At 32.5% G+C, this 25,629-nt stretch overlaps 1 protein-coding gene across 2 annotated transcripts in view; it reads left to right on the top strand.

The window, feature by feature from the left end:
• Positions 1-25,629, top strand: part of LOC118182640 (netrin-1-like) — a 268,640-nt gene that overhangs the window by 52,606 nt on the left and 190,405 nt on the right. The window lies entirely within an intron of this gene.

Below are 25,629 nucleotides of genomic sequence, written 5' to 3'. Positions count from 1 at the left end.
TACGTATCGATTAAATTCGAAAGATAAATTAAAGATTTTACTTTTTGCCAAATGGCAGAGTACTAGTTATGCATGAGGCGCCTGATAGATAAACATCTCTCGTTTCGTCCGATAGAAGTAATCTCCAAGGCGAATGAGTAATATGTTTACGGTAGCTTAACATAATAACATAATGGCCCAAAATTTTTAAGAAAACTGTGCTAAGGACTTTTCTATATCAAAAGCATTTACCTATAAGAAAACCGTTTATGCATAAGTCATTAGTAAAAATGTTACTCGCTCTACTTGCTTTTATGTAGTCAACGCTACCTATAACGACCATGCGTTATATTCTCTATTCTATTGCGACGACTGACACAAAATTTTAACATTTTATGAGTGTATATCAAATCCATTTGTGTTATGATGCTCGCTCATTACATCGTCCATTTACTATGGGACGCGATGGGTCGTTATAACGAGAGTCATCTGTAATTTTACACCTCTGACCGGCCAGGGTTTCCGCTGAAAAAGTGAAAATTTCCCAAAACTACTATGAGAGAAAATTATTTTCTTGATTTTAATGTTAAAATTCTCCTGGTATTTTATACCTGGATTTGTGTACTTTTAATATATTACCTTAGTTTCTTTGATATATTTTAATATGCACGTATATATACGTTCTTAGAGATGTCACAAAAATTATTCTAGGCCGTACACATACGGCCTTGCCGGTTAGAGGATTTTAAAGGTGTCATTCATCAAGAATTCGATTCAGGAAATGAAATTATCACCTGACTCTATTATTCACAGACAATGAAGCATTCATGGCAAAGAATTATTAGAATTATTCCAGAATGCGGAGAGTATTTGAGTTGACACTTTTTGCATTATAGTTCATTTCACAAAACCAAGGTATGCTCAAATTTTTGTGCCACATCCCTTCCAAAAATGTTTGTATAATTCAACATCCATCCTTGAGCCGATTTAGCACCATGCATCTAAGTTCTATTCTTCAAAAGGGAAACAGCGAAAGGAAACTTTACCCCTTAACAGTACAAGGCCAGACCTAATGCCTCAGATTTTAGATGGTTCGAATATCATTTCGTAATTTCTCATAATTAGGGTTGTTTTCGTCTTAAAAGCAAAGAACGAATCCTGTTCTTAGGGCTCCAAATTTTCAGAATCATGTCCTGGCAACGATAAGCGTCAGTCCTAAAAATCCGTTTTCAGAAATCTGTCTCAACTTGCCTAGTCTTGTACTGATGCAAAAGAAACATACTTTGAATAACAAATTTGGTATTTTGCACATATGTGTGACATTCTTTGTTTTGTTTAGAAAAGTTGCGTTCACCTTTAGATGCATACGTAATTGTGTTTTAAATGTAACACTGCCCAAGAAAGACTTGTATGGTTTCTAATGGGCAATTTCAAGAAATAAATCTCTTTACATTACGTTCAGTATGGTAAACTGAAAATTTAAGATAATTATTTTAAAATACTTGGTGACATTCTGGAGATTCACGAACTGTGAAACATAATTTAATTCATTAATGAAAGAATATATATTAAGTGGATGAGTGGGGCGCAAAAAGTTGTATATTTTTCTCCTTCATATTAAATATATTTTTTGTCTGCTGAATCATCGTAAAATATAACATAACAAACAGTCTGTGTAATCACAATTGTAATCGAATTTGGTTGTATATTTTCGGTTAATACTTTCAAAAAAGTATAATCGAGAAAAGTGAAATATATATAAAAAGAGATTCGTAATAGTTCTGAAAAAGATAAGAAAAAGTTTGTGTAACTTAAAAGAGGTTATTTCTGATTAAATTTTTAGTATTTTCTGTTCTTTTCTTTTCTGACGAAGTATCTTACTTCGAGAAGCATGGTTTCGCGGATGAATTTTGAAGGGAAGATGATTCGAATTGAACAATATAATAATAAATTGCAAAAACACCTCCATCCCTTCTGTGGCATTCGAATTCCGATCAGCTGCAAGTATTGAATATTTTTGTACACCGAGCTGCCTGGCTATTCTTAACTATTATAAAATCTAAATCTAAACAAAATCTCTTCCCTTTTCCCCCTTTTTTATCCCTTAATTTTACAACATTAGAGGTATTTTGGGAAGTAAAATAAATGTGGTTTACAGTGTTGCATGTCGTGCTGGTTATTAGTTATTTTTAAACTGAGATTATTCCCTCTGTCTCTTTCTGGTTTGAAGAAAAAAATTATTAATGTTTACATAGTTGCAGTGTATACATGTATAGATGAACAAAGAACATTGCCAAAACCTGAAGGACAGGAACATCTGGTCCATATGAATCAAGACGGAAAGAAACCGACATTATTCAGTGCTTAAATTATGGACTGGAAATAATTGCTTTCCTGGCATATTTATCTCTCAAACGTATGTCAAAGTATAAATTCTTATTCTGAACTGTATTCCATCTAAGAGACTACAATTCTAGAAATATTTATATTTTTAACCTACTCGTTATCCTTATATCAAATAATAAATCTGCGTTCTAAAAGAATAAACTGTGTAGGAATAAATACAGGTTAAGCTTTACTTTTTCCTCATCTTTATTACTGGTTAATAAAAAATCCATAAAGAGTAGGGAAGATATTCACGGAAATACGGTACTGCAGATCTGTAATGCTACAAATATTACAAAACAACAGGACAGGGGTGAAATTTAGGATTCTTTATCATTACACTAAAACAATATCCATGCCTCATTTTAACTGTATTCGAAAACTTTTTCCGAAGAAATAGATGTTTCACCTTTATTATAATTGTTGTGTGTGCATTAGATTTACGGTAATTGATCAAAGACTAGAAAAAATTTTCCTAAGAGCCGATAAAATTAAATTTTATTAAAGATTATTTAGAGATTATTGCTATGAAATTTTATCTTATAGGATTGTGCTGGTTATGAAGGGAAGCTTTTTTTCTGGGCTTTTTGGCTCATTATAAATTTGGATTTGTAATAAATTTCACCTCCAAAATGTTTTCTTAGAAATAAATGATAAAAAATGAGTAGCATTATAAGTAAAATCGAATACCTGTTGCCATAACGTCTACTATACGAAAACCTCCAGCTTCAGTATCAAATTGTAGACCAAAATTGAAAACAGTATAGAAACTGCTGCACCATGTGATAATAAGCTGTAGGAATGCAGAATAGATGGCGTGAAAGAGATTAGGACCGATTTAAATTATAGAGAAAGTAAAATTAATGCCTGATTAAAAATGTTTCGATGCAAATAATTCTATATTTTAAATGATGATGAGTTCATATTATTTGCACGGATAAATAAGAATCGGCAAAAATGAAAACCATTGGTACAATAATATTTCAAGCCCATCAGATACTTCTTACAATAATTAAATACCCCCTAATATTTTAGAGTAGGATATGTTTAGAAGCATCTGTGAAGTTTTTGTATCTGCAAAAAGACATTCACCAAATTAAAGTTTTTTGGAAAAAAAGTTCAAAGTATTATTAACTAATCCTCCGATTTTTTATATAAATATTATGTATTTTAAAGTTAGAACATGGCATCTGTATTGAGTGATTCTGGAGGTTGATACCTCAGATAAATACACCAGGACGACAGACTGTCTTTAAACATTTCTTGGCTTCTACCGCGGGATTATATACTTCATCCTCTTCAGCAAAGAGGGATTGTAAATTTCCCAGCAACTATTAAAAATAAGAAATATATCCAAAGATATTGAATATATCCAAGCAATTATTTGGCTTCTTTTCTTTCAGGTAAAAGTCTTATCTGTTGTTATTAAAACTCACTCTTTAATGTTGAATAAAATTAAAACTCAGAAAAATTTTCAGTTTTAAAAGCTCTGAAGACTGTTTTTGCATTTTTTATGAATGTAAAATTGCATAAGCATAGAAATATAGAAACATTAAAAATGCATACTGCTATTTGAACCCCCTTCTACCCCCAGAAGGAAATTTATAAATAGATAAACTTATAGGCTAGACCTTACTTAAAAACTTTTGCAGCCTTCAGAATAAAAATGCAAGCAATAGTATAAGTAGACTTACAAATTTTGATATCGATCTAATATAGGCGTTGAAAACGTATTTCTTTTTAGACGCTGATAATCTAAAGCAAAAGTTGTTAAGAACGTCTAAATAAAAAGAAAGTGTTAAATTGTTAACTTAACACTGCATTCATAAAAGCACTTCATAATTTCGAAGGTACATGAAACATTTTATAAATCCTCAATTGGCACCAACGTCTGCTTATGGAGGATAAGATTTTATTCCTAAATGAAAGGAATAACATCCTTTTGAAGTCTTAATAAATAAATGAAGATTTAAAAGGCATTTTTAGGAAGTTTAGAGCATTAAAATCTATTAGGAAGGAAAATGTATCTTTTCTTTTCTTTTTTTAAAAACGTAATATTAAATTTTCTAAGTACGAAAGGAAGTCTCGAAATGACAACTATAAGAATTGATGACATTTTTAATTTCTAACACTTTCCTTCTGACTGGTAATGGACCCTATTATCTCTATTAATGTGCGTTGAATTACACCCTTAGATTTTCATCGTATTTGTAATTAATACAAGACAATGAGCTGGACGTCTCTTTATTCGTTAAAATATTTGAAAAGCTTCAATATGATGTTAAATAAGTTCTTATTCTTAATATTCTTCATCCATCCGTTTGCGCCTGTATAGAGGGCTTAACATTCTTCTTGTGACACGTTAAGGGAAAGTCAACGATAAATCTTTCTATCAGTCGTTGACTATCTTCAAGGAAATTAAGAGATTTAAAGAAGATCGGAACACATTAAGCATCTTCAGCTTTTTCCAATTTAATTTCGATGTACCTATTTTATTAAAAATTTGTCTAAAAGCTGTTTTATTAATATTTTAATTTTGGTTATTTTAGTTGATGGATATTATTTGAAATTTGTCAAGATATATTGTATACTTTTCCTACTTTTTCCTTTCACCATTTAGCCGTAAGTAGTAACGAGCAGATAGATCACTGTTTTCACAGTGCGTAAAAAAAAGTATTGAACAGGGCTTATTTACTAAGTACGAGTATTCGAATATTTATAATTCAACAATTTTTAATTTGAGTACTTGAATTTTGAATTCGTATGTGATTGATTAACTGACAAACTGCAATTACTTTTCAACTGTTAAATAATTTAATTGAGAATTCTATGTAATAAATGCATAACAGTTAATTATCCTAGGATTCATTTGTGAAGTTGTTACTTAAACTAACCAATTATTTAAAACTTCGTCTTTTAAATGTACTGGAAAAATGCCTAAAGCGAACACCAAACGTTAAATTTAAAAACTGCACAGAATTTTACTCTGCAGAAAAATTTTATATAAAAAAGCACAAATTTCAATAAAAATGTTTTATATATAAAAACAAATTGCAATGAAATAAGCAATATTCCTTAATACAAATATTAATTAGCCTAATAAATAAATTAACCAACTTCCCGTTGCCTTATCTCAACAAACGTCCAGTATCCAAGAGAAACATTAAATTCAAAAACTGCACGGACTTAATCGACCTCATTTTTCCAAGTGGCAACAGTGCTGATTTTCAACAATCAGCAGTCCAGTATACAACTGAATGAAAAACTGTTGCCAAAACTACATTTCTAAAAGAATGAAACTATTCAAAATGATGCGATTTTATCAAAAAAATTTTAAAAAATGTATATATATGATTCGAATTTTGAAAAAATCGCTTCGAGGTGCACTGGCTCTTGTCTAGATGCACTTACGTACCAAATTTCGTAGCCCTGGGTCTGTTAGCTTACGCGCAGCACGAACGAAAGACACACACAGACAAACTCTTTCTTTTATTTATATGTAGAAATTTCAGCCTTTACTATAACTTCTCGTTTTCGTTCCCTCACCAGAATGTTAATGTGTTAGATAGTTATAAAACTATTGTTTTTGGTTTAAAAGAGAAATCGTGTTTTGGCCTGCGCGTGCGCGTTGCGTTCAGTTACTACTAACTCTGATAAGTTGTAATTATTCGGCTCTGCGTTATATCTCCGCTGACACTTGAATTTGACTCTGATGTTCCAGTTAGAATTACTGAACCAACTTAGAGTATATTTATGTTTTAATTCGAAAATGGCTATTCTGTTAAGTTACATCACCATGAGCTGTATTTGATATTGTAAGCCCAAGAAAGTGCATTTAGGTTCTTAATTCTGTTTAAATCAAAAAGTTTATTTAAAAAAATTGTCCAAGACTTTGTGGTTACGTCTGACCTAGCGATAATTCGTTTATCGGAAAAATAAAAATGAATGCATAATTTTCTTAGTATTTATATGACATAAATTGACTAAGTTATTATAATATGCTTGAAAGGAATGCTGTACATATATTTATTTCCATCCAAATAGATACTTTCTGATTTAGCATAATACAGTACAAATAAACTGTTAAAGATCTTTGACCTAAAATAAAATTCTGTCTGTAAAACAAAAGTAGCAGTAATTAGGACGTTTTATAGATTTTTGATTTATTAATTAGAAGAATGCCAGACATTAAGACTCTGTCGATCATATTTGTTTTTTCGTAGATGCATAATAAATCCTAATCATTTATTGCTAGATTTACCACTGAATCGTCTGATATAAAGATGCAACCAGTCTTATTACTTCCTTGTACGAAGTAAAAAGGAAGTATTGTAATCGCGAAAAGTTTCAGGCAGCATATTTCAACGAAAATATCCATTTTGACCGCTATCGAATGCAATTTAACGATGTTTTTGCGTGATATCTGCACGTAAGGACAGAATAAAATACTCTTTTCCTTCAAAAAAATTATAAAACTGCTTTAAAATTAATTCTGAAGAGAATTTTTCGTGGCGTCTGTACGAACGTATGTACGTACGTATCTTGCATAACTCAAAAACGAGTAGCCTCAGAACGTTGAAATTTTGTATATAGGACTGCTATAACATGTAGATGTGCACCTCGTGTTTTGGTTGCAATCGGCCCCACCAAACGTATATAAATATATTTATACATATATATCCACTTTGTTACCCGGCTCAGTAATCTCATTTTCTTTACTCTTATATGTTTGTAAATTGTACATTTTTTGCTTTAAAAATGATTAAATTATGTTGTTTTTATCTTCCGGTTAAGGATTTTATGCCTTTAGTAAATCTGTGTGCAATATTTTTAGAATTATCAGCAATTTTAAAGTTGTTTAATTGTCGCTAAGCCTGTTTTTAATGGCGGCCATTGATGTTTACATTTGAAACAGGAGACTAGTGGATTTGTTGCCAATCTAGAGAAATTTAGCTTCGCAACAACAAAGATAACGCCTTCATTTATTATTGCCAATTAAATCATGCTTAATTCTTTCTGGAATTTTTTCGAGGAAATAAGTGTTTGAGATTTGCTTCGTAATTTTTAATATAGATATTTTGAGTTTTTATGTATTTTTGTCTTCTCGCGAAGTGAGAACTAAATTAATTAAATGAGAAATACTCAGTCGTCTGTGAAAAACTGTTTCTTTTTTGTTTTGTTTGCTTAATTTCTTTTATACATCATTCTAGCTTTTTTATAGTATTTGAATAGAACATGTGGCATCGATTAGATAATTCTATTCTTTAAATGATATAAATTTTGTGTATTATGAGTTATAATATGAACGAAATATATACGTTAACTGTTATATAATTATTGGATTATATAACAGTTAGTTTCCATTATATAATTATTATATAAGTAAACTGTTATATAATTAGTAATACTGTTAAGTGAATTTAGCGCCAGAGTGTCGCTATGGTAAACAAATACTAGAGTGAATTTTAAAGAATGCATTTATTCTATTGTGGTTTATGCGCTGTTGGCGAAGTAGATTTAATTCAGTCCAATAAGTTTAAATGAAATGCAAGAAAAAATGCGTATAATTTAATATTCCAATACAAGGAAGTCATGTGGTGTACACATCAGATTTTTTTAGATATTAACTAGCCCAAAAGGGTTATTAGTCTCCAAAGATGATTTTGCTTTGTTTCGCTTTAATGTGGATGTTTCATTTTTCAGTTGAGTCTACTGCCATTCGGAAAAATGTAAGATATTATTCTTTCGTATTTAATCTATCTATTATTAGTAACATATTAAACTATTTAAAAGCAATAGACCCATATCTTAATACCTTTTTGTACTTTTTAGTCGTATAGAGTCTTACCTTCTTTGGTAACATAAATTAGATGAGAATTCTGGAAGACCAACTTCTCACTATGTGTTGAAAATTACAACAGAGACTTGGGAATAGTGTAAAAGACCCTTTTATTGAAATCAGTAGATTAACAGAAGGCAGGGCTTGTGCTTGCGGAACCAACTAGCATTTATGGTGTAAATCAAAAGTAACGAACTGAGCTGAAGTAAGTAATTTGTAAATTAGCACAAAGAATAAATAGCCCAAAGAGCACACGGAAGGAATGCGCGCTAAATGGCCCAGACTTAATATCCACGTGACAAACCTAACGTCAAGAGTTGCGCAACGCCGCAGATAAACTGTTATCAAGAGATTCAACTAGTAACGGAACACATTTTGAAATCTCCCTTTAAATGTATCTCTTTCTAACTCATTTGAATATGCGCGAACTAGAAATCAGCAAAATGGCAGGGAAGTGGAAAGCGAGAAAGACAGTAAAGATAATTAATATAAAATAACGGGTTAATAAAACTAAATAAATCATTTTTTTAAATACACAGGAAATATATAATCTTCCCATGTTAGTCCAAATTCATATTCATCTAATGCCATATAAAATGTTCCGCTATTTCACCTAGGGCATTTCTATTGATAATCCCTACTCATAAACCATATTAAACTTTAAAAGAGTCCTTTTGAGCGATTGATATCTGAACTCTTTCAAATTTTGCTTTATTATTTGATTCAGAATAGAAATTCAGATTCATAATTCAGAAATAGTTACTATTTTTATGTAGTGCCGTATAAATTGGCAAAATCTGTTATTTTAAATGAGTGCGACATAACATTTTAGTTATTCGACGTCCATATTATCCCGAAATATGGACTAAATTCTATTCTCTAGATCTCTAAAAAATGGATTCTGTTGCATTTCCTATCGGAATATTTGATTTAAAATTTGTTGCATTTTATTCATTTTTTTATGAATATAAAAGTTAAAATATTACTTTTAAAAAAGAAGAAAGTGATAAACAGTGGCTAAAAGTTGTTATTACCTGTTGAAAAAGTAGGAATTTTCGAAAATCAAAACATACAATAATATATTTGCTATTATCTTTCGAGTTAAAGGTGTGCGTTTTAGAAGTACAGTTTATATAGCAGTATCAGTTTAATTGGGCCTCAGATATGAAAATTGCTTTTACATTTCCAAAAGAAAAGATTGTAAAGCGATAAAAAATGTTGATTCGATCGAGCGGAAGTTTCGAAGAAGAATGAATCTAACAGCAATAATAATCGAATGCAGTACATCGGTTTCTGAAATAAGATGCAGTGCGAAGAAATATTCAAGAAAGCAGAAATAAAAGTGGTGATTTTCAACTCGTTCAGTGTCCATAAACTTGTTTCGCGTCGAGAGTGAGTCCTCTGCCCCAGCTAAGCAAATCTTGCAAAGGATAGCTTTACTTATGTTGTATTTATAAGCAGATTTACGAAAACCGTGGCTACATCAGCTCACTCTCAGTAATTTACTCATGAATTTACCGACGCTCTATCTAGCATCATCTAGCAGTTAAGCTAAGATTTATCACTCTGGGACGTGAAAAGACCGTCAGTTTATTTACAAAAGTGTTAGCACTTCTTGATATGCTCCGAATGAACTTTGTAAATTCCTGTATGTAAAACAGGTGTTACAGAAGAGTGCACAAGTAAACTTCTCGATTGACTGTTCCAAGGTTTATGATACCGGTTTAAGATATGAATCGAATAAGACAGACTTCTATGCTATGGTAATTTTAGTTAGGAGATAGACACTTTTATTCAAAATGCTCGGAGTTTTCATTTCTAAAAATTAGTCGCGTAAAAAAAAAAAAAAAAAAAAAAAAAAATTAAACCTAAAAATACTTTTAACAGTTGAATTAATGAAAAAAGTCCACCTAACATGAAATTAACCGATGCGATTAAATTACACAATCGCTAATTAAAAGTAACTGAACCCTGTAACTAAAAGTTTCGAGGACATTGCTAAATAATCTGCACATGTAAAATTTCGATTGCAATTTAGGAAATTTATTTTAAATCATAAATAATCAATGATAAATACACGTGTTCCAGTCACAGATTCAAGTTTCTGCTTATAGAATTTTGCTAAATTTCGAAATGTTTTACCTGATTAAATTGAGTTTTTGTACTTCCTTCAAACTCGACATTTTACCTTTTTTTCCCCACAAAAGGAGCTTTTAAATACGTAATTTTGACATTTTTTATGGACAAAGCACTGTTATATCAGTCTCATTCCTTTTACTAAAACATCTTTAATATAACCTGATATTTATTAATTCGAACAGAACAGAACTGTGGAACAGTTTACTGATTAAAAGTTTTCTATCCATATAAACTTATAAGGTATTTCTCCCGTCTTCTTAGCCTGCCTTCATGGTGTAATGGCCAGCACACTCGGCGCGAGAGGTCTGAAGTTCGAATCCCGGCGAGGGCATTGCTCATTTTTTCTGCTTTCAAAAAAATTCTAATGTCTCTACAACCTGCACGAAAATTTAGTTTTTGTATAATGTTTACTGAAAGTGATGAAAATTGGCAAGGTCTAAAAATTTTTCACTGAGTAAAAGGTGCTTTAAGTATGTAAGTTTGACGTTTTTTTATGGACAAAATACACTGTTTGAGCGGCTTTCTTTCTCCTACTAAAAGATCTTTAACATAGCCCGCTATTTGTTTAATCGAACCTAACAGAAATAAGGAACACTTTATTGATTAAAACTGTTACTATCCATTTAACTTCTACAAAAGTTTAATTTTTCTATATAATTTTTACTGAAAGTGATGAAAATTTCCAAGGTCTTGTAGGTAATTTTGACATTTTTTATGGATAAAGTATACTGTTGGATCGGTTTTCTTTCTCTTACTAAAACATCTTCAATATATCCTGCTATTTGTTAATTTGAGTTAAACAGAACTGTGGAACAATTTATTGATTAAAACTTTTTCCATATAACCTGAATTGTCGTATAATTTTTATTGAAAGAGATGAAAATTGCCAAGATTGAAAAAGTCTTCACTGAGTAAAAGGTAATTTACGTATGTTATTTTGATACTTTTTTTTGCGCAAAGTGCTGTTAGATCGATTTTCTTTCTCTTATTAAAACATCTTTATATCCTGCTGCTTTTTTAATTCGAACTAAATAGTATGGAACAAATTACTGATTAAAACTTTTTCTGACCATATACTCTGTAAGAAAATTTAATTTTCGTGTAATTTTTACTGAAAGTGATCAAAATTGCCTGGGTCTAAATAATTTTTTTTTTTTTTTTTTTTTTCGGAGGGCGGTTGGAAGAGCGATCATATAATTCTACGACCATTTAGTCATGCATTCTTTATTTTAATAAAACGAAGTGATCATTTGAAATTGTTGATCGGAAGTCAATATTTGGTCAAACTGCACGTCATTTTAGTCAATACAGTGAATTTGTGTGCATCTGAATTTGTGTGCGTCATAAAAGAAAGGACCTTAAGCTGAGAGTACATTCCAAAGAAACGAAAAGTTTAATAAAATATCTAGTTTTGGTAGCATTTCTATAAATTATAATAATAATTTGTATTTTAGAGTTCATTTTTAATCGAGAAATATTTTGTTATACAACACACGTAAAGAATTAAATTTTAAAGTGTCAGAAAATATGATTTATGTTTTCTGATTGATATACGTTCTCTAATATTATGCCCTGACGCATCCACCTCTCAATTTTTATTTCCGCGTTTTAAAATGGTGTGCTTTCGTTTTAGGTATATTTTTTCAGAAATATTAAAAATGAAAATGAAATTATTACTCAATTAATATGCGAAATCCTTCTGAAAAGCATTTTGTTCGCTAGAAGTAATTTGCCTTTCAAACGCTTTATGTAGCGCTTTAGTGTTGCCATCCAGTACAAATTAATTAAAATTTCCACCCCAAATTTCTTGTTTTCGCATGCGTTATTCTGATAGTCTGTTTCTTTCCGATAAAATCACAGTACAATGAAACAGGTGATTTTTTAACATTACAGATCACTGTCAATGACAATATTGCTGATTGTGATGAAAGAAATATGCTCTAGAAACAAAGAAGTTAACAAAGCTGAATGGCGATAGATTTTATTACATTCATGTTTGAATTTTTTTTTTTTTTTTTTTTTTTAATATGAGTCCAGATAAACAAATGTAGACCTAAGAAGGTTTTTAGTTTTAATTATTTTTTTACTTCGTCTTTCCTCGCCCTTTTATATTGAAATTAAGCTTCTTATTTTATATTATCGATCAATATTTATTAGCTGTATATATAGGTTGAAATAAATAATGAAGTTCTTGATATATAAATCAACAGTTATTTATTAATTTTTTTTTGGACAATTTCCTGGTCAAATATAAATATCTATCATTTCATTTGAGGGAATATTTCATTTAAGGTTGTCTGCAGGCGATCTAATGGGGAAGGGGGAAATGCCTAGTTTCGTCTTGAATAATTAAACCTTTTCTTTCTGAAATACGCAGAAAATCCTATAAGATATTTCTCCCGCCTTCCTAGCGTGCCTTGGTGGTGTAGTAGTTCTGCATGCTGGGCTGGTATTCCAGAGGTCCGTGGTGCGATTCCCGGTGAAGGAGTTGCTCATTTTTCATTTGCCTGCTTCCAAAAAATCCTAATGTCTCTACAGTGGGGCCCGAACTAAAAGGGTGTTGGATGATGATTTCTCCTCACCGAGGATTTGTCGATTGGGTTCCCTAAAAGCCCCAGTCGCCCTTTAAAAAGGGGAGTATATAATGTATATCTCCCGCTTTCCTAGCATGCCTTCGTGGTGTAGTGGTTCTGCACGCTGGGCCGGTATTCCAGAGGTACGTGGTTCGATTCCCGGCGAAGGCGTTTGCTCATTTTTCATCTCTCTGACTTTTCCAATTAACGTAATGTCTCTACAAGCCTTTACGTGGCGGGCTTTATGATCGAATAATAATAGCAAAATTTTTCCCTACCGTATTATTATTTTGAACAGCTTCGTTTTTTAAATTTTTTTTATTGTTATATTCGGTATCTTTAATTTCTAGAAATTAATTCTTAAAATGATAAACCTGTCATGAATGTTGAACTTAATATTGTTGTAAGTGTTTAATAAGCATCTGAATATGAAAATAAGTATCCCCCTTCCAAAGGAAGTTCTTGGAATACTGTAACTTGATTAATGGCTTAAAACTATTATATTTTCTTCTCAAGTTTTTAATTTGGAAGTATTACATATTCATCCACCTGTGCAGTACACTTTAGACAAGAGTATCATATTCTGATATTCAAAAAAAGTTCTTTCAGGATGCGTCATCTTGAAATCATTATTCGTTATTTTTTAGTTTTAAATTTTCTTTTTGAAACTTCTTCGCATACTTTCGTCAGGGTCTAGTATTACAGAGATCGTAATCAGCAGCAAATATGAAGAAGCAAAACTACCTCAGACAGGATATTTCAGAGAGATACCAGCTATTTTTAATCATTCGCCCCGGGGTGGTCGATTGTTTGGGCGTTTGCGCATGATTGTTCGACAGCGAATCCAACGCTTATAGCAGGGGCTGGTCAACTATTTTGTCACGCGTAAATTGCTCCGGCATCCCCAATCCAGGCATTCATAGCTACCCGCGTCGGTAACCAACGGAAAACATCCCCAATTCTTGCTCAGAGGTAGATAGATCCCCATCCCGAAGAAAAAAAAAGACCGACTTCATGCTGTGCAGCTTTACCTGGACCGAAACAAAAAAGAAGGGATGTGAGAGAGGAGGTGGAAGAACGTACGTTCATGCGGTTCTTAGGCGTGGCACATCGTAAATCACCCCGTAAAGCCAAGGGGGGCGGAGACAGGGAGAAAAATAAGAGGGGGTGAGAAAGAAGGCGCCAAATTTCCCCGACTTGCGCAGCGAGACGTCTTGACATGAAGTTTCGGTTATGCTTTTTTCTATCCCCCCATAGTCGTCCTTTCTTTTTCACCGCTATGATATTAAAATGCTTATGGAAAGGGCCTGGCAGTTAGGAATGTTGTATATTTTTATAGATTTTTTCTTAATAATTTTGTGAAAGATTTCTTGGAGTTTTTCCCCAAGAAAAGAAAAGGGTAAAGCATTAAACTGGGCGGAATATTCAGTGTGTGTAATGGCTCGGGAAAAAGATTTTTAAACAGAGATACTGAAGGAAAATCCGGTATAATACGAGGCTTAAAAATCCATACACCCTCCCGAACAACTTCTTCTAAAGAAGCCTTTGATGCGGATACGATCTTTTGCGGTAAATGCTTTTGTTTACCACTCTTAAGATTAAAAAAATATGTATGTGATTATTATTGTTATTTGTTATCTCTTTTCCTGGCTAATGTGAAGATTATTCTAAGAGTTTCGGGAATTCTTCGAAACTCTCAAACTATAATTATGAATATTAATCATTTTAATGAAAAGAGATCGGAGATCTGCTACTTTTCTATGCCAGTGATCCGTCATAAGGTGTTTTAAAAGCATTTATGAGATTTAACTCCACAACATAAGAAGAAGTTCGTGAATGGGCATTAACTTCCTTAGTTCAAAGCAGGTTTATTACCATTATTTTTTTTTTACTTCAACCACCTTCACATCTTAAGCATTATATTTCCGTTTGCCATTAACACATTCTATACACAGAGCCGTAGCTAGGATTTTCAGTGCCAGGGGACAGATGGAGATTTTGCGTACCCATTCTATGGGCCAAGAATGGAAAACCTTTCATTCTTAATTTTGTAACATCAATTTGGCGCCCTCTGGATGATGCGCCCGGGGACAGTTGTCCCCCCTTGCCCCACCCTAACTACGGTACAGTCAGTGCAGATCGTCTATGAGGCCTAGTATCGGAGTTTCACCTAGTTTCGGAGTTCTAGATTGGTCAGGTTAGGTTACTTGGGTATGGCAAAACACACGAGACTATCTGCCTAGAATTGTCTACGCGAAACTGACTCATATTCATATTATACATGGGGAGAGGCACGAAAAATAATCATGCAGTTAACCCCTTTGCCTGGGTTCGAGCCCGAATCTATCTGCCAGTATTCAAGGGTTTTTAATCATCAGCCTTCCTGGATTGATAAAGCAAGCATTTGTGCTTGTATTGAAAAATACTTGCTTTTGGTTTTGAATTGTTTCGTTATGATAATCAATTATTCTTTTATTGACGGATACTTCTTGCGATATTGTGTTACATAATCATAACATAAATTACATTTGTTTCTTAATTGGTCAGCAGACCTCCAATTTAGTTGACAAAATTGGCTGTTAACTCTTTCTTCTTTAGTCCTTTTTTTAAACCAATTACCGTACTTCTTCCTCTTACATCTACTGATGACGTAAACTGTTAAGCTAAACACTTGTTTTCATGTATGGAACAGGGCCAGTTGGGCGCTAATGTTGTTTCTCGAAATGGAAGAATGCTTTTATTACCGTGGCTATAACGTTCATTGTGATAGCGAAACTTTAAATTGGCCTAGATACCGTAAGAAAGCTGAAAATATTAATTGTGTTTGTGAAGTCTGAGCGGCTATGAAGTATGTAAATACAAGAGACATAATTTTATCAATTAAATCAATTGTTTCTTTCTTATTCTGAAAAACTTCTCATTATTACACGATGGCTACCAAAATTTTCTGATCGCATGTAAATTTAAAATACCCGATAAAACACCGAACACAAATAAAATTATAATTTTTCAGTCAACTTTAATCATACTTGTTCAGGCAAAAAATTTTTCATCATCTGGTAAAAATGGCATATGAGTTCTTAGATTCCATTATTTCGCGAGATCGAAAACTATTTTATATATTCCCAAAATATCATTGAAAAAAACTTTGCAATTGATAGATTTCATTTGCTTAGAAATTTCGCAATCAAATGAAAAATATCAAATGACAAAAATATTGTTGCGTGCGTAAGGGTTCGTAATAAATTGAATGCACAATCCGATGAAAAGGGAATGAAATGTATTCTTATCACACAAATAGACAAAAAATGCTTAAATTTCCTTAGAGATATTCGTACAATATCCCAATATATCAAAGTAGCTATCTTTTAAACTACTAAAACGTTCAACAGAACTTAATTCAAAACAGAGAAAGGTAATCTGATTTCACGGCGAATTCGCTATAGTCATTAACAGCAATAAGTAAACAACTGAATTAAGTACTAATTCAGAAGTCAAACAACAAAAATCAGCGTTATATTTCCAAATTTTCACAGGACTAGTTTCGATGGTTTTACCGAACCACCATCTTCAGCTGCAAAACCGCAAATGAACCAGATAGGAAATAATGATTAGATAAGATAAGAAAGCCTGGACAAGAATAAGCAAGTGGCGCCATCTGTTGGTGAAACCAGAACTAAAACATAATTTCTTTAAAGGCCGAAGGCAAATTTGGATTGGAATTAGGATCGTTAACTAGAATAGAAAGATTTTTATGAATGTGAAATGCCTCTAGAAAATCCAGTTCTCCAATGGAAGATGTTTTTTGAATAATTTTGGCAGCAGAAAAACTGAAAGTGTGGTTTTCGGACCAACAATGTTGAGCAACAGAAGACTTCTGTGTTTCCTTTTTTCTAACATATGCCTCATGTTCCTTGACGCGAAATTTTAAGGCTCTCTTAGTTTGGCCAATGTAAATTAAACCACACTGGCAAGGAATCCTATAAATACCCCAGGAATTCATATCCGGAATGGGGTCCTTGAGTATGGAACTCGGAATTTTATTGATGGGAGAATAAACAACCCGAAAGTTAAATTTCTGCAAAATATGTGCAACTTTATAGCTAATTGATGGAAAGAAGGGAATGACAACAGAATTTTTATAATCTCCTAAAACAAGAGTGTGCCTTTTAGTGTGTTGAGATGAGAATTTTTTAACTGCTTGATTAATAATGTTGGGTGGAAAGCCCCTGTCAATAGCTATTGCATTTAAATAATTTAGTTCTTCATCAAGGTCTAGTTTGGAGGAGCAAACTTGAAGAGCACGGAAAACATAGGAATAAAATGAAGCTAACTTTTGTTTAGTCGGATGGCATGATTTAAAGTGTGGTGGAAGACAAACCGATGAAGGTTTACGGTAAACCGTAGTACTGAAGTTGGATGTGTTACGTGTGACCAGAATGTCGAGAAACGGAAGAGAATTGCAAATCTCAAGTTCAAAAGTGAACTGAATAGCAGGATCAATAGAATTCATTTTTGAAAGAACTTTATTTAAATCATCTTTATTACCTTCAAACAGAGTAAAAGTATCGTCTACGTAGCGGAACCATGCCGGGAAGTTTAAAGTTTCAAACAATTTTGATTCATAATAATGCATGTAGATATCAGCCAGGATGGGACTGAGGGGGCTTCCCATGGCTAATCCCTCAGTTTGCTTGTAATATTTATTTTGGAAAACAAAATGTGATTGTTTCAAACAGAGTTGAGTGAGAGAAATTAGCTCATCAATTTCGATGCAAGAGAAATGAAATTCGCGAAGTCTGGTTTCTAGACACCTTAATGCACCCTCCACTGGGACATTGGTGAATAATGATTTTACATCAAAAGAAACCATGAGTAAATTACTAGGAGAAATTTTTTAACCTTTTTTACAAACTCTATTGAATTTTTTATGGTGTAAATGTTATTGTCTAATAGAGTTGAAAATCTAGAAACTAAATATTTAGCTAATGGATACGAGGCAGTACCTAAATTTGATACAATAGGACGGAAAGGAATACCACTTTTATGAATTTTGGGAAGAGCATATAATCTGGCACAATTCGCAACAGATGGGATAAGTGAATGTTTTAAGTTGCCTAAAATGATTTGCGAAGATTTGATCGCAGTTTTTATTTTTGACAAGTCCGAAGGTGAAGGATCTTTAGGGATCGGATTATATGGTCCTTCGTTTAAGAGTTTAGTGACACCATCGATGTAAGTGTTCCTATCCATGACGACTATCTGGCCACCTTTGTCGGCCTTTGAAATAATAATATCCGGGTTAGAATGAATTTCACGCAATGTAGCTCTTTCTCTCGCAGTTAGATTTGGTTTCAAAGGTTTATTATTGAATTTCACATTATGAGCGATAAGATGCCTAATCATTTCTTTCTGTGAATCTGAAACTTTACTGAACTTGAAAGCTTTTTCGATAGGAGCCAAAATCTTTGGAATCGAGGGTTTACAGGTTTGTGAGAAGTTAAAATTATATTTTAGAATTCTCTCTTGTTCTTCTGAAAGACTAACATTAGAAATATTAACTATTGGCTTGATGTTTACAATGGGAAGATTTTTTGAACTACTTGAACTGGAAGATTGTAAAAGAAGTTTTTCGAATTTAACTGCAAGGGTGTTTTTATGACGGTTAACTGCATTCTCCGTTCTAGACCAAGACTTTTGTTCAAGGGCAGTGAATTTTGGATATGATTTAGCGAGTTCCAGATGAAGCTTATAGAGTTCACGTTCAATTTTGGACAATTGTTGACGTGTATCCCTTATAACGGACCGAAGTAAGGCAAGCTTGCAATTTAACAGAATTCTTGAAACGCGACTAGAAGGTTTTTGATTAGATTTGATTTGAATAAAATTGGGGATCAATTTTTTACATTTACATTTAAGTAAAAAGTCAAGATGATTCAGGAATTTTTGCCGTTTCAGGCGTAATTTAGTGAAACGATTAACGGATGAAGGCATGATAAACAATATAGAAAATCAAACTGAATGAACTAAATAATAATAAAGCACACACAAAGCAGAAGAAAAATCCCTCACTGAAATTTAATAGAAAACAAAACGTTTGTAAGCAAAATGCATGAAATCAGACAAGCAAAGCAAAATATCCAAATATACAAAATATAAACATAACTTGAAAATTGCAAAAAAGTACTTACCGAAACTCACGCAATCACAAAATGGCGGCCACACGACGTGCAAAAAAGAAAGCAAAAAATAAGCCTGTTTGGGACTTCTATAATTAAGACACAATAACACTTGAACTTGAGACTTGCAATTCTCTTCCGTTTCTCCACATTCTGGTCACACGTAACACATCCAACTTCAGTACTACGGTTTACCGTAAACCTTCATCGGTTTGCCTTCCACCACACTTTAAATCATGTCATCCGACTAAACAAAAGTTAGCTTCATTTTATTCCTATGTTTTCCGTGCTCTTCAAGTTTGCTCCTCCAAACTAGACCTTGATGAAGAACTAAATTATTTAAAAGCAATAGCTATTGACAGGGGCTTTCCACCCAACATTATTAATCAAGCAGTTAAAAAATTCTCATCTCAACACACTAAAAGGCACACTCTTGTTTTAGGAGATTATAAAAATTCTGTTGTCATTCCCTTCTTTCCATCAATTAGCTATAAAGTTGCACATATTTTGCAGAAATTTAACTTTCGGGTTGTTTATTCTCCCATCAATAAAATTCCGAGTTCCATACTCAAGGACCCCATTCCGGATATGAATTCCTGGGGTATTTATAGGATTCCTTGCCAGTGTGGTTTAATTTACATTGGCCAAACTAAGAGAGCCTTAAAATTTCGCGTCAAGGAACATGAGGCATATGTTAGAAAAAAGGAAACACAGAAGTCTTCTGTTGCTCAACATTGTTGGTCCGAAAACCACACTTTCAGTTTTTCTGCTGCCAAAATTATTCAAAAAACATCTTCCATTGGAGAACTGGATTTTCTAGAGGCATTTCACATTCATAAAAATCTTTCTATTCTAGTTAACGATCCTAATTCCAATCCAAATTTGCCTTCGGCCTTTAAAGAAATTATGTTTTAGTTCTGGTTTCACCAACAGATGGCGCCACTTGCTTATTCTTGTCCAGGCTTTCTTACTTATCTAATCATTATTTCCTATCTGGTTCATTTGCGGTTTTGCAGCTGAAGATGGTGGTTCGGTAAAACCATCGAAACTAGTCCTGTGAAAATTTGGAAATGTAACGCTGATTTTTGTTGTTTGACTTCTGAATTAGTATTTATTCGGCGTGTTATTGTGTCTTAACTGAATTAAGATGTTTTCCTCCAGCTTTTATAAGCTTTTTAAACATCCACGAGAAACTTCTCGTATTTTCTCAATTTTTCTGGATATTAAAAAAGTATAATTTATTAAAATGTTAGATGCGCGTGCTCCTGTATTTAATTTTTCCGGCGTAGCTTTCTCTTCAAGTAAGTCTCGCGCTGTATTGCATGGGAATATAAAACAATTTTAATAACAATTCTATTAAAAATAGCAAACTAAATAAATACAAAATCCGTAACAATATCTTAATATTTCTATGTAAATATGATTAGAAACTATCTAATACTATAAGAACCTGACCTGACATCCAGAATGTCCAGAAATGAGGAAGAATATCAACACCTTTTGGAATATCAGTATATTTATATGTAAATGTATAAGATATTTCTCCCACTTCCCTAGCGTGTCTTCGTGGTGTAGTTGTCAGCACACTGAGCCGGTATTTCAGAGGTCCGTAGTTCGATTCCCGGCGAAGGCGGTTGCTAATTTTTCATGTCTCCGGCTTCCAAAAATTCTAATGTCTCTACAAATGGATTAAATGAATTTCCTAGAAAATTCTCGAGGAATTGCCTACTTTCACAAAAGATAATTTTGAGCATCAGAGAATTTTCAGTTCAAAAATATACTCTTTCTGGAATTATAAATAATTCACAAGCGTTGCAGTGCTGTTTCTAAGTATTTATAGGATAAAAGGGCGCTATTTTCATTTTCTCCTTATTAATAACGTCACTTCAGCGATTTGAACACACGAAATAAGATAAGTCAGATATCTTATTTTTTCAACGCGATATAATAATTTAATATACTCATCTAATATACGTAATCAGCTGTATGCAACTAAAATTGAATTAAAATTTACATCTTATCCCAGAATAAAGTTGCTGAACGTCAACTGTGCATGTTTTGACCAAAGAAAAGCAAAAGTTATCCGATGAATATATATAATGGGAAAGTTTTTAGTTTACAAAATACAGTATATTGAATACTACTAACAAGAGGATGCGGATGCTAGTTGTCTCAGCATTATCTTGTCCCTGAGTATTCTGTAACAAAATCCGGCATCTGTTAACCATCCAAGTCACTCTTCGCGAAATTCTGGCAGTACGTTTAAAGACATTATTCACATTCTCAAGATTCTGCAGGGAGTCGCGCGGGACGATGTAATAGAGGAGGTTGATGGCTTGTTCGAACTCCAGGATGCAGCTCCGAAACGTGCGTAAGGATTGATTGTTTGTGTGTCCTTCACCCTTCTGTTGATTGCAATATCGTTCCACCGCATGGTGCACCCTAGGCAACGCTCTTCTTGATAAGAGGGCTAAACTGAAGAGTCATTAATTTTTTTTTAATCGCAGCAGAAACATGAAATTCAACATTGCTCTTTCCCAGAATTTGAAATCAGGACCGCTTGGTAGCTATTTTGAAATGTTTGCTATAGCACCACGAAGGCGGGATGTAGGAAAGGAGAAAATTTCGTACATTCTGCCCCATGTAAAGGGCGACTAGGGAGACGGGAACACAGTCGCCAAATATAGGTGGTGACGAATAATCATCCATCAGTGAAACTGCCTTTTATTTATAACAGATACATAAGTGCAGAAAATCTACAAAGGCCATCGCCGTCGATAGAATCAGATTGGTACTTCTTAAAATGGGTTATGGAGCATTTCTAACTATTATCACAAACTGTAATTATGATGCGAACCCATTATGTCATTGAAGTCTAGCTTCTAAAACAATGTTTTAGAAGCTAGACTTCAAAGCATTTTGCATTTAAGCTTGTGTGCATTTAAACTCAGGTGCGGGACAACAGTGAAGTAATTGAGATATTTGCTTCAGGAGGACATCTAGAAGAGATGCCAAACTGCTCATGAACATTACAAAATATTTTTTTAAATTATAATTCCATAAAATGAAATTATAATTACATAAATTTATGAAATTGCCTTCTTTTATATACTCAGCATTTGTAGTACAAAATCTTTTTTATATAACAGTTGTTCCTGAATCTTAAAGATTTTAAGTTTTTTTTTTTTTTTTTTTTTTTTTTTTTTTCCCCATAGACAGCTTTATTTACGCTGGTAGTTCATCACAGGAGTTATTTCCAGCGTTCCTCAAGAAAAGGACTTACTTTTCTAAATACATATTTGAATTAATCCGTAACTCGGTTAATCTCCCTGATGCCCTATCGGTTAGTCGAGAATTGATTGTATACATTACTGCGCTTAGCATTTAACGTTGAAAGGTGTGCTGTTTGCTCATTATAGGTCCACAAACGGTATTATGGAAATGCTGAAACTTCTGAAGTACGTACGAAGGAAATGCTTGCTGTAAAATACCCTTGTAAAAATAATAATCCGTTTCATAAAACAGTTTGAATTTATTTAAAATTTTCGTGTTTGCAATCAAATAATAAGCACAAACTGCGGACGAATACAAATTAGTTCATCTCAAATTATCAACGCTTTAAAAAAGGAAGGTATAAAGTGAATAAACATCGTGATAAAAAGAGTTTCCTTTATATTCAGTTGCTATCCAATATACCTGCATAATAGTTTTTTACAGGAAGAAGAAATATTATTTTCAGAACCTTACTTTATCTTCTCTTGATAACGTAAGGTTCTGAAAATAATCATACAGCTTTTACCATTTTGTATTTTTTACTACTATGCATTTTTATTTTAATTAATTATAATTATTCTATGAATTTTTAACACCAATTTTCTGTTTAAAGAGCCATTATTTTTAACGTAAAATATAAATGTAAAAAGTATATATACATATATATATTTTAGCTATTAGTTTTAATTTTAGCTTAATAATTACGTAAAAATCTTAGCAGCAGTTTGCTCAGTTTTCTTTGTCCTATTACATAATTTTTTACTTAATTATTTGCATATATATAGTAATAGCGTATATAAATTAAATAAATTTTAAAATTTATTACTATTAAAGAAGTTTTAAAGTTTTTCATTATATATATATTACGAGTATTTTCGTTACATAATGAATATCACTGCGGCAGTTAAAAGAATGTCTTTAAATTTCAGATTCGAAAACAACAGAAAATATTAACTATTTTCGATATATTTTTTCTGCTGAAGGCAAATAGAAACGAAAATTAATGCTTTCGTGCCGTTATACCATTGCGAAAGAGAACGGGTGCCAGTGAAGTATGAAGTAGTCAGCATATACCGTGCCCACAAAAGCTCTTACCCGGCCTTATTTTTTTTCCCAACCGTTGGTCGTAGACATATCCTTTCAATTACAAAAGTGCTTTAAATGGCGCAAAAATCCATGCTTTCGTATTTTAAAATTTCAATAAATAAATTTTGCATAAAATACCAAATCTAATCTTTCATGCTTTTATCCAGTACCTAGGAAAATTTTGCTCTTTTAATAAAAAATCAAACACAAAAAGTTTTGACTACCAAACAACAAAAATTCACCGAACTATTTGATATAAAATTCGGGAGTCATATTCAGGGGCCGTGCGCAAATTGGAGAGCGAAATGTTTGCATTTGTACTTAAATAAAAATAAAATACCGTCCGATGAAAATAAGAACTTCTACGGAAAGAGATGACCTTGATATTAATTCTTTTATTTAAGAACACCCAGCAGGTTATAAAATTACACTCTCAAAATGGGTATGTCTCCCTAAAAAGCGCTAAACCAATTTTACTTAGATCTTTTTGAAGATAGGGTATCTTTATGCCACTAATTGCTTTGAGATTATTATATCCCATCCTCCCTCCCCCTCTAAGTTAGAAATTGAAGTTACGCAGCATGTCTTTTTTATATATTTTTTAGATTTATTATATACTTTATCAAAGATGGTAATTTGCCAGCTAAAACTGGAGAAGCTATTTAAAAGGCTGATAGTTATATCTTTTTGAGAAATTCTGTGGTTTCTCAGAAATACTTGAAATTGGCGTTTTTGTGGTTTTAGGAGCAGTTTGTGGGAGGGACAAACAGAATGAGACTGTTCGAAAACTCAAAAACGTTTAATTGGAAATATTAATACTCATGTTCTCTTGTCTTTCCCTATATTTTGATGGAATTCTAGCATTAGAAAACTAGAAATTTTCATGCTCATTGTAGTTAGTTCTTTATTAGATCATTCAGCTGGAAGGTACTGCCAGTGGTTTAACAATGATATATGCAAGTAGAATTTTAGTAGTCCGATTCGTCGATAAATTTAATATATACTCAAAGCAAGTGGGCTGAAGTTCTTCAGAACAAGAACGAACAATTTGGTAAACACGTAAGTGTAAAAATTAATTTTATGTCACTTGCAGAAACTTAAATAAATGTGGAATATACTGTAAACAGGAGATTAAAAACAACTGCTAGTTTATACTATTAAATGTTTTTAACCTCCTTTTTACTTTTTACCATTTTATAAAAAAGTTTGATTTTCTTTTATTAATATATTAATAAAAAGATTAATTAATTAATATATTAATATATTAATATATTAATATATTAATAAAAAGAACACCAAGCGCTTTTATTCCAAGCGGTCGTATTATTACGTGCCTTTTGATAGTTCGCCGGCTAGTTTAAGATTACGGGACAACTACATTAGAATTGTGTTAGCTTCGACTAAATCTCTTAGTTAGATATAGTTAGTTCTTATTTTCTTACTTTTGAGTTTAAGCCCAAGTGGAAGTTTTGCTCTCTACCCGAAGAAAGGGGCCGACTGTTAATGTTATTTTGAGTGAATAAAGGGTAATTAAACCTTCTTGCGTTTACGCTTTCTGATCTTTGAACTGTGCGATTATTCGTTTAACAGTTCACTAGGGTTCTCAACACTTAATTTAACAAAATAAAAGTCAGGAGCTCCATAGTACTGTTACGTAAAGTAACACATGTAACGGTTCAAGCATTTTGGAAGCACACATTTCTAATGGCAGCAATAAGAAAAGCACAAAATAACATTAATTTTGTTAAAGATTTAAAAGATTGATTACATAGTTATATCAAAGCATACAAGGGCTACCTTCTCAGAAAGAAAAATTCGGAAAGGACATTGCAAGAGAAACTCGCTTGTATTTAAATCATGCATGGAGGGGATACTGAAAATACCCTCGGAGCTAATTAGTTATAAATGAAGGCATTTAGAACCAGGATGCAACTACTAGGTTGTCTTGCTTCATTCAATATACTAATTTTGAACATATGAAGTGACACTGCAGCTCTGAGAAGTTTTGTCTGTGAATGGTTGTTAATAACAATGTCTGTAGAATACGTGAATGAGTGACTATGACGGTACGATTATGTATAATTCAAGCACATTCAGCATTCATTTAAACCGTAATAACGATTTTTGTATCGATCTTTTGTAAAATTTTAAGCTTATAAAACTAAACCTTCACTTA

This window comes from Stegodyphus dumicola, chromosome 2 (assembly GCF_044657685.1).
Source record: "Stegodyphus dumicola isolate Sdum_Otavi_A_Nest chromosome 2, ASM4465768v1".
NCBI lineage: Eukaryota > Metazoa > Arthropoda > Arachnida > Araneae > Eresidae > Stegodyphus > Stegodyphus dumicola.
The sequence above is the reverse complement of the archived record's forward strand: the minus strand, read 5'-3'. Positions and strand labels throughout refer to the sequence as shown.